The sequence below is a fragment of the Triticum dicoccoides genome, chromosome 4B (assembly GCF_002162155.2).
Source record: "Triticum dicoccoides isolate Atlit2015 ecotype Zavitan chromosome 4B, WEW_v2.0, whole genome shotgun sequence".
NCBI lineage: Eukaryota > Viridiplantae > Streptophyta > Magnoliopsida > Poales > Poaceae > Triticum > Triticum dicoccoides.
In genome coordinates, this window is record NC_041387.1 from 282,544,081 (window position 1) to 282,555,222 (window position 11,142).

The 11,142-nt window shown below is 39.9% G+C and overlaps 1 long non-coding RNA gene across 2 annotated transcripts; it reads left to right on the plus strand.

The window, feature by feature from the left end:
* The first annotated feature begins 341 nt into the window (after positions 1 to 341).
* LOC119295973 lies at positions 342 to 5,407 on the plus strand. Of its 2 annotated transcripts, none has more exons than XR_005144576.1 (5): positions 342 to 1,294; positions 2,046 to 2,329; positions 2,976 to 3,194; positions 4,294 to 4,578; positions 5,086 to 5,407. It is a non-coding gene; the product is annotated as an uncharacterized LOC119295973 (long non-coding RNA). The 2 variants fall into 2 exon arrangements; XR_005144575.1 differs by having other exon boundaries at positions 343 to 1,294; positions 2,062 to 2,329.
* Positions 5,408 to 11,142: the final 5,735 nt, after the last annotated feature.

Sequence of the window (11,142 nt, forward strand, 5' to 3'; positions counted from 1 at the left end):
AAAAAAAACTCCCTTTGTCAATATTCTTTGCCAAGCTAAGATGTAAACTTGTGCAAAGTATGATATCATTTGAAAAAAATATTTGGTAGGTATTTAAAAAAAAACTCATTTTGAGCACTAAAAATGAAAAATGGTTTTTTCTTAAAAACTTATCTTTGATTACGACCAATTTATATGGTCATAAGGTCTTCAAATTGTTTGCTGCGTTCTGATTGGTCCATAGGCATATCACACTGATCATGGATCATACACCGTTGGATGCTCGAGGATCCAACGGCAGTCATCAACCCTTCCCCCCCGCCTCCTTTTTTCCAATCCATTCCAGATCGAGAGAGAGCTCGTCTCCTTCCTCCCTCCAGATTGAGAGAGATCGTCGCCGCCACCTCCCTCCAGCGGAGCTCGCCGCCGTCCATGGCCTTCCCCATGCCCTCCTGCTCCGCCCGCTCTTCCTCCGCCGGTTCCTCCTCCCTCCACGCCTCCCGTGGGCCGTTGTCCATTTCCCAAACCAGACCGCCTCCCCGGTTCATTCCTTACTCCCCTCCGACCCACCCGCCTCGGCACCACCACCTAACTCGCTGACGACCTTACGCATCACCGCCGGCCTCCGCTCCCTCCCCTCCCACACGCCCGACGCCCCACCCTCTCCAACTCCCCTTCTCCCCCTACCCCCAGTAGCACCCAGATCTAGCACGCCGGCCTGTACCTCGCCGGAGGCGCACACGCGGAGTGAGGAGGGCTGCCCGCGTGCACACGCCATGGACCTCCGTCACGGGACGCCGAAGCGTCTCGTCTGCCCGGCCGCGTCACCAGACGGCTGCCTACCTGCTCCCTGCCGACGCCATCCCGTGCTCGGGACGCCGCGCTACCACGCCCTGACGTCCCTCCTCCCTCTCCCCTGCGTTCGCCCCATCGTCCGTCCCCGAGGTACCCTGCCCGACCGCCCCCAGTCAGTTCTCTTCTCCGTGGCCGGATCAGCGCAATGCGTTCCTGGCATTTTTTCTGTCTGTCTCTGTGGTTGGGCAGATGGAGAGGGTGCTCAAGGGTTCAGCAACCTTACTGTCAGATCCGGCGACCTCACTGCCAGGTCCGCCATGCGCAATCGCCAGGTAAGTGCAGCCCACGATGAGTACGGGTGCCGGCGCGAGGCGACCCCTCACCTCACAGCGGTACCGAAGCTGCACAGCCTCCACAAAAAAATGTCGGACGCTTTGGATTGGAGGCAGAGCAGCTTGGTTACCAAGGTCAAAAGGACAAGGGCAGCTGCGCTGAGTGCGCACAGCGGCAGATACACAAGGTGGGTTTGATTCCCTTTCATGCCTACTTGTCATTGTCAATTTCCCATGGCCGATGTGTCTATTTAGACGCTGGATCTGAAATTAGATCCTGCTGCTTCAGTATTCCTTGATGTTTTGCACACATGGTTACTGCTATCTTAAAACAAAATTTTCTCCCGTCTCTCTGGTTACATGGATTGTTAATTGATATACTGGTGGTTGGTTGAGTGTGCTATAAAATATGCATGTTAAATCTGTGTTGAGTAACTAATGATATAAGACTATAAGGTGTACTACGAAAACTGATCCAGGCCGTAAATTTAAGTCTCTAGATATATATGTTTATACAAAGGCTTCTCATGCACGCATCCTGGTCTCATGTCTAGTTGTGGTGTGTACTGATTTATTATTGTGGAAAAGAATTACATCATAGAGGCTTGAGTAATCATCACCATCATGCAAGCCTGTTCTTCTTTGTAATTTTGCAGAGACTCCTATTTTGTAGAAAGAATACACTGACAGTTAGGTTAGTTGCCTATGGGTTACTTAATCCTAGCTAGCTTCATTTAGGATGAATTATTGATTTACATCCCATATTGTTGATTAATTAATCAGACTGCATGACAAGGTAGAAAATTAAATAAAAGAACTACTTCTATTGAAGTAATGACCACAAAATGTGAACTCATCCATCTCCTTTTACTGTCGTTCATTTCCCTATCCTTTATATGAAATAGTCAAGATTTTATAGTTAATGTGGCTTTATGTAAGGTTTACTGCATTTCAGGCGGACAATTTTATTTCGATCACAATGGCCACAAAAGCTTCTTCAAAACACCACTCCCCACTCTTGCTGCTGCTCCCCGTGCTCACCTCCACAGCTTCCCGCATCTTCGTGCGTACGCGCCCCTGGCTGTCCCACCCTGGATGATATCGATGTTGCAAGTGCTAGCAGCTCTATGCTATGCCACTACCGCCCAGCCACTGGCTGAACACGCCCTACTCAAGTAATCAAGCTCACACACTGACGCACAGACAACTTAGATATTGAAGAGGTAAGATACCCATTTGATAAAGTGATAGGTTCTTTGCTAATCTGTATATATTCCTGCTGTAAATGTGAACCTAGAGTTTGTGCTTCAGTCTAAGAGAAATCAAGATGTGGATGACATGCGTTTTCTGACCACCATGTGTTTGAGTTTATGCCTACAAAGTATTTTTTTTGTTTGTTTCCATTCTAATAGACTACTGATTTAAAGGACATGTTCGGGTCATTTTGATATTTCAAATGTTTTTTTACAGATAATGTGCTTGTCTTCCAATGTAACATGGGAAACTAAATCTTGAATAGAGCATCAATATTGTCTATTATTGGATCTTTTTTATCAAGTATATACAACAAAAAAATGTTTGTTACAAGTTGTTGGACGTGTAAGCATAGGGTTCTTATACTGCTGCATGTTCTTCCTATGCTTATGCTAATTAGAAATGTACTAATGTTTGTTAGCACCTTAGCAGAATCATGTGTGGACAATTATCCTGGGAGGATATGAAAGGAAATTCAAGTAATTATAGAACAGGGTCTACCGAAATAGTGGGACAGGCTCCTTTTTCAAGATATTATAAATGTGGTTTTTAGGAAAGCGGAAACAAAGGTCCAAGTCTAAGCTTTCATACTTGAAATGTTACTCCTGCCAACAGGACAACTGGGTCAGGATGCTGCGGCTGGGCTTCTAGTGCATGGGGATCCTCAACGCCGACCTCGGGACATTGCTGCTCTACGTCTTCTCCAACACCTTCAAGTACGACGTCGGGCACGAGGACGACGTGTCGGGTGTCCTCTTCCTCATCATCTACAGCTTCCTGCTCTTCGCCATGGTCAATATCATCTTCATCGCGCTCTTATATTTAGGAACGGAGGTAGTACTTGCTAAATGTGTTTGGTCGGTGCTGAGTATTGGATAGTCATGTATGTGTCAGATTTCATCTTTCTGCGTTCGAGCTTGTCCCTATTCCATATGACTGCTTTTATTTGTCAACCATGCCTTGCACATGAAGTTATATGTATGCATGTAACTACTAGATATTTCCATATTCTAGAAACAATCGTATATGATTAGGATTTGCACACATCATTGTGGTCTTAGCTTTGCGTGTTATATGCTGTGAAACACAATCTTATATATGCATTACCTGAAAATCATGTTTTACTTAACTGATCTAGTGCAGTAGTATGTTGATACACAACAGCATGGTCTTTCTAGCAAATGTTCTTTTGTTCATATAGGAATGGATAGTTTCATGTTTGTAGGATGTTATAGCTGGGCTTATATATTATATATATATATATATATATATATATATATATATATATATATATATATATGGAACTCATGTAAGGGAATTAGAACTAGAGAACTAGAGAAATATAGTCATCTATGGTGGTTTAGGTTTCGTCGGTGGTTAGATGTGTTGTAGGTGATGCTTTAAGGATGGAGTTCTACTCGGCTGTAGTTATTTTGGAAGTGTGTCGTGGCTTTGCCAGTATTTAGATCCAGTTTAGAGCCTTCAAAGGTCTTGGAAATGAGCGTGTATTTGTAAAATATGTGCTCCCATCTTTGTTAGATGCTTTGCTGAGTCGAAAATTGCTCGCACACATGGTAAATTAGTGTTTTTTTGTTTTGAATTTTCGTCTGTTAAAGGTTCTTTTCAGTGCAAGGAGGTGTTGTGCTTGGTGATTGCGTTCTAGTATTTCTTTCAGGCATGTGGAGTTATTGTATCAGATCTTCTGATCTTAATGAAGCATCTAGTCTGTTGCATCTCTTGGGTCAAAGTGTTTCTCAAATGCTTGTATTTGTATTGCCTCTGTAAATAGATATAATCCTTACTTACTAAGCTATGAAGAACTCTCATGTATCATGGCTATCATGCATCTCTAGAATGTTTGTGTAGTGTACTATAGATATATGTGATCTTTTGTCTAACTATCTTCTTATGGATGCTTGTTCTGGAACTACAGGGCATGGAGGATCCGCTGGAAACAAGCTTCGGATGTCGATGGGTCTGCCGGTGGCAGCCACTGTCAATTGTGCTGACAAAATTGGTGCCAAGAACTTGTACATCATCGCCGTCAAGGGAATCAAGGGGCGCCTGAACAGGCTTCCTTCTGCCTGTGTTGGTGACATGGTTATGGCCATTGTCAAGAAGGGAAAGTCTGACTGGAGGAAGAAGCTCATGCCTGTTGTCATTGTCAGGCAGCACAAGCGATGGCGTCGAAAGGACGGTGTCTTCATGTACTTTGAAGGTACTGCTAAGTTCTTATGATCACTGATTCATTCTGCACTAATGTAGTGTAGTAATTTAATCTACCTAGTGAGTTTGATGTCTATTAAGCTGTTACTTGCAACTGTTCAATTTTTTGAAAGAACAATGTTGTATTGAATATCTGCAAAATTACACCTGCATGTCTTACTAGAGAATTTAAGTTCTAGTGTGAATTGCTACTATTAATGATGAATGGTTGAGTTTTAAAACTTGAAGCAGCAACTATTTTCTCATGTGAAATTTCGTTAAATATATATTTGCCCGAATAGTGTATCAGTTGTCATTACCCATTTGTTGGCAAATATGTAATCTCATAAATTTCCTATTCTACATTTTTATCTTGTTGTCATCACCCATTTGTTGGGCAGTATAAGTGTATCTGTTGTCCGGTTTTTCTATCATATTTCCTGATGTACTTCTACATATATATGTTGGTTGTAATCTGCTTGAACGATCCCGTGCTTGATATTCCATTCTATTCTTGTAGGTGAATGGAGCTTGTGTTGTTGGTAGAACTCCATTGATGACTTCTTCCTATGTTGAAGAGCATGTTCCGTGTTATCCAAGAGTAGCTAGCTTTACATTGGCAGGGAGTTTGTTATCCAAGAGTAGCTAGCTTTACATTGGCAGAGAGTTTTATTTGTCGATCGCAATATTTGTGATTGTGTGGAATATTGTATGGTTATCTACGTGAAGTTTGAAGTTCCTAGGCATGCAATATTTGACGGTTAAACTAGTGGTTGTGATGTGAACGAGTGTATGGAGTTTCACATGTTTTGTTCTGTACAGAATATATTATAATAAACTTATTTTGGTTGTTATTTTAAGATTTTCATATGCTTCTCTCTTTTTTCTGTTTGATATATACTGCTTATTAATAAGATGTGAAAAAGCTATTTGGAACCACTGCCACAAAAATATGACAATTGGGACCCATTACTGGAGTTGACAAAAAAACAGGAAATTAAAAAGAAATGGACCGCAATGCACTAGAAAATAAAAAGGCCAAATGGTTGGGCTAGGCCCATGTAGCTAGAGGAAATAAACAGAAAAATATATAGTAAAAAGGCTGAATTAATGGCCTCGTCCTAGGTAAAACACTCAGTCGGATCGGGCTGAATTTTGTCAATGACCTTTTCAATTGGTCGTAATTTTGCCACGTCGGATCCGACGTGGTCTGAGCAGACAGCCAGTGACCAAAACAGAAGGTCATAGGATCCACGACCTTTTGTTTTGGTCGTAAACGTTTATGACCTTATCCCGAAGAAGGTCGTTAATTTCAGTTTACGACTGATACGTCTCCAACGTATCTATAATTTATGAAGCATTCATGCTATTTTATTATCTGTTTTGAATGATTACGGGCTTTATTATACTCTTTTATATTACTTTTATGCACTTTTATACGCAATTTTGCTCAACCCATATTGCTGTTTTATTGCCTGTTTCAGTATTTCGAATAAAAGGAATATCAAACGGAGTCCAAACGGAATGAAACCTTCAGGTGCGTGATTTTTGGAAAGGATATGATCCGAGAGACTTGGAGTTCAAGCCAGAGAAGGCTCGAGGAAGCCAGGAGATAGGAGGGCACGCCCACTCCCCCTGGGCGCGCCCCTGTCTCCTGGGCCCCTCGAGGCTCCCCCGATCGACTTCTTTCGCCTATATAAACCCATGTACCCTAAAAATATCGAAGACGAAGATAGATCGGGAGTTCCGCCGCCGCAAGCCTCTGTAGCCACCAAAAACCTCTCGGGAGCCCGTTCCGGCACCCTGCCAGAGGGGGAACCCATCACCAGTGGCCATCTTCATCATCCCGGTGCTATCCATGACGAGGAGGGAGTAGTTCACCCTCGGAGCTGAGGATATGTACCAGTAGCTATGTGTTTGATCTCCCTCTCTCGTGTTCTCTCTATGGCACGATCTTGATGTATCGCGAGCTTTGCTATTATAGTTGGTTCTTATGATGTTTCTCCCCCTCTACTCTCTTGTGATGAATTGAGTTTTCCTCTTGAAGTTATCTTATCGGATTGAGTCTTTAAGGATTTGAGAACACTTGATGTATGTCTTGCCGTGTTTATCTGTGGTGGCAATGGGATATTAACGTGATCCACTTGATGTATGTTTTGGTGATCAACTTGCGGGTTCCGCCCATGAACCTATGCATAGGGGTTGGCACAAGTTTTCGTCTTGACTCTCCGGTAGAAACTTTGGGGCACTCTTTGAAGTACTTTGTGTTGGTTGAATAGATGAATCTGAGATTGTGTGATGCATATCGTATAATCATGCCCACGGATACTTGAGGTGACAATGGAGTATCTAGGTGACATTAGGGTTTTGGTTGATTTGTGTCTTAAGGTGTTATTCTAGTACGAACTCTTGAATAGATTTATCCGAAAGAATAACTTTGAGGTGGTTTCGTACCCTACCATAATCTCTTCGTTTGTTCTCCGCTATTAGTGGCTTTGGAGTGACTCTTTGTTGCATGTTGAGGGATTGTTATATGATCTATCTATGTTATTATTGTTGAGAGAACTTGCACTAGTGAAAGTATGAACCCTAGGCCTTGTTTCTTACCATTGCAATACCGTTTACGTTTACTTTTATCATTAGTTATCTTGCTGTTTTTATATTTCCAAATTACAAAAACCTATATCTACCATCCATATTGCACTTTTATCACCATCTCTTCGCCGAACTAGTGCACCTATACAATTTACCATTTTATTGGGTGTGTTGGGGACACAAGAGACTTTCTGTTATTTGGTTGTAGGGTTGTTTGAGAGAGACCATCTTCATCCTACGCCTCCCACGGATTGATAAACCTTAGGTCATCCACTTGAGGGAAATTTGGTACTGTCCTACAAACCTCTGCACTTGGAGGCCCAACAACGTCTACAAGAAGAAGGTTGTGTAGTAGACATCAAGATCTTTTCTGGCGCCGTTGCCGGGGAGGTGAGTGCTTGAAGGTATATCTTTAGATCTTGCAATTGAGTCTTTTTGTTTCTTGTTTTATCACTAGTTTAGTCTATAAAAGAAAACTACAAAAAATGGAATTGAGTGTGTCTCATACGCTTCATCTTTTTAATATCTTTCGTGAGTATGATGAAAAGGAAAATTGTGCTCAATTGCTAGAAGAAGAAATCTATAGAATGTTCGATACTAAATCTTTGAATGATGAGCATGATTGCAATGTTGTTAGTATGAACTTTTTGAATATCCATAGTACTAATGATGATTGCACTAGTTATGATGAAAATGTCTCTTGTAAGCATGTCGATTTTTGTGGAGTAGATTGGCTTTGCAAGTACATACCAAATAGGTAAAATAGATATTGCAAGCGGCATAAGCATTTATAAACTATAGGGTTGCAAGAAAGGCTTAATGCTAGTGCTGAAAATTTAAATTTCCTTTGCCGTACTTGTGAACTTTGCAATGAACATGGTCATTTACATCTCCAATGCAAATTGTTTCATGATCGAATCATGTCCAAAAATTGTGATGATTTGATCTCCTTTTCTCATTATAATGAACTTAGTTTGCTTTTGGGTTATGAAGAACTGAAACGTTTAATTAAGGACCTTCCGGAATTTGCCCATGAGAAATTCCTTGATATTGATCTAGAGAAGATTTATCTGTATTATGCGGTGAATTGCATTGAAAATCCTTATATTACCAATTACCTAAAGAAAAGAAAGCAAATAGAAGATGAAAATAATGAAAGGGAAGAGACTTATCAATCTCCTCCTATTATTTCTTATGATGGATCATGTAACGAGGAGGAGCTTTCTGTTCAACCAAAATCGTCAATAAGGAGCTCAAAGAGGAAGGTTGATCCCACACATAATGTGAAGAAGAAAAGGAAAATAAGGAGCAACAAAGGTAGAAAGGTATCCCTCCCAAATGATGTTGCTCCTACTACTCATTGTGATGATGATAATTGCTATACTATTGCTGCTATCCATATTTTTAATGATGAGAGTGCTTATGCTTATGATATGAAAGGGCCCAAGCTTGGGGAAGCTATGTTTGATGAGGATGAAATATTTGAGAATATATTTGCTGAAATTAATGTTTGTCCCAAGTTTGGGGATGCTACATTTAATGAAGATGATATTTTTAGCATCCCAAGTTTTGATATGCAAAGTTGTTATGATGGTAGCATGCCTCTTACCTATGATGATTATATTGATGAAAGTGGGTTTGGAAGAGTGTCAACTTTAGGAAGTAGTTATCCCACTATTTTGGAGGATGTTGAATCTTATTGTGATGAATATGAAAGTGTATTTGGAAGAGTGTCAACTTTATTTAGTGATGACTCCACTACCTTGGAAGAGGTTTCAATCGATTATGATGAGAACGAAGTTGCTACTTATGATGATTATTGTGATGAAACTAATGCTATAAAAAGTAGTGATGATTATATTTATAAAACTTGTCATGATTATGATTACCCTTTTTGTGAAAATTACTCTTTTAATGTGGAAACAATTTTTAGTGTTCAAGTCTCTTATGATACTCCCACTATTTCGAATGAGAAGAATTTTGCTTATGTAGGGAATAGTAAATTTTCTATGCTTGTAGATCATGAAAAAAATGCTTTAGGTGATGGTTATATTGTTGAATTCATTCATGATGCTACTGAAAATTATTATGAGGGAGGAATATATGCTTATAGGAATTGCAATAATGTCAAGTTTCCTCTCTATGTGTTGAAAATCTTGAAGCTATGCTTGTTTTACCTCCCTATGCTAGTTGATTATTGTTCCCATAAGTTGTTTGCTCACAAAATCCCTATGCATAGGAAGTGGGTTATGCTTAAATGTGCTAGTCATATGCTTCATGATGCTCCCGTTATGTTTCAATTCTTATCTTTTAGGTGAGCATCATTGTCATCATCATGCCTAGCTAGAAAGGCATTAAAGAAAAGCGCTTGTTGGGAGACAACCCAATATTTATCCTTACTGTTTTTGTGTGTTCACATGATTATGCTACTGTAGTAATCAAGTTTTATAGCTTTTGTTTCAATAAAGTGCCAAGTAAGACCTTTAGGATTGCTTACGGTGATAGTTGTGTTGATCCTGCTGAAAATCAGAAACTTTTGCACCCAGTAAATTAGTTTTGCTAATTCACAGAAACGATCTTTTGATCTGATTATTTTTAATCTGGATTGGTACACAAATTTCTTAGGATTTCCTAATTTGATAGGATTTTTGGAGTTCCAGAAGTATACGTTTGATATAGATTTCTACAGACTGTTCTGTTTTTAATAGATTCTGTTTTCTATGTGTTGTTTTGTTATTTTGATCAATCTATGAGTAGTATCAGAGGGTATGAACCATAGAGAAGTTGGAATACAGTAGATATTACACCAAGATGAATTTAGAATGAGTTAATTACAGTACCTATGTGGTGGTTTTACATTCTTACACTAACGGAGCTTACGAGTTTTCTGTTGAGTATTGTGTTGTGAAGTTTTCAAGTTTTGGGTAAAGATTTGATGGACTATGGAATAAGGAGTGGCAAAGAGCCTAATCTTGGGGATGCCCAAGGCATCCCAATGTAATATTCAAGAACGACCGAGAGCCTAAGCTTGGGGATGCCCCGAAAGGCATCCCCTCTTTCGTCTTCGTTCATCGGTAACTTTACTTGGAGCTATATTTTTATTCACCACATGATATGTGTTTTCCTTGGAGCGTCATTTTCTCTTGTTAGTATTTGCTTGCTGTTATTTAGAATAATTTTTTGCATCTTTATTCTCAATAAAAATGTCAAGGATAGCCTTTACCATGCTTATTTTGCGAGTATACATGTTGCTGTTTGAAAACAGAAAATTTACCGCTGTTGCAAAAATTCACTAGAAAAGTCAGAGCATGATATAATGTTGAAACTTTTTGCATATTGAGCTCTGATAAATCTTCTACAGTGAGGTACTTTTCTCATAATTTTTGGAGTTAGGGAAGTATGATGAATCTTGCATTCTTTACAGACTATACTGTTTTGGCAGATTGCAGTTATGGTTGCATTGTTTGCATATGCTTGCTTGTTTAATGATTCTATTTGAGGATAGGAGTATTAAATATGCAGAGGCATTTAGTATGCAATGTTGAATAATAATTTTGGTAATTTGTTACAGTAGAAAATGATAAGGTTTTGCATTGGTTTATACTAACCTATCTCACGAGTTCTTGTTGAGTTTGGTGTGGATGAAGCCTTTTGATAAAAAGAGAAACCATGATATGAGAGGAATTAAGGAGACAGAAAAGTTCAAGCTTGGGGATGCCCTAGGCACCTAATATTTCAAGAAGTATCAAGCATCTAAGCTTGGGGATGCCCTGGTAGGCATCCCACCTTTCTTCTTCAACAACTATCGGTTAGTATCGGTTGAGCCTAAGTTTTTCCTTCTCCACATGAGTTGTGCTATCCTTGCAATGTCATTTTATTTTGTTTTGCTTGCTGTTTTGAGTAAAATACCAAGATCTGAAATTCTTTAATGAGATAGAGTCTTCATATAGCTACATAATTATTTAGCTACTCATTGATCTTC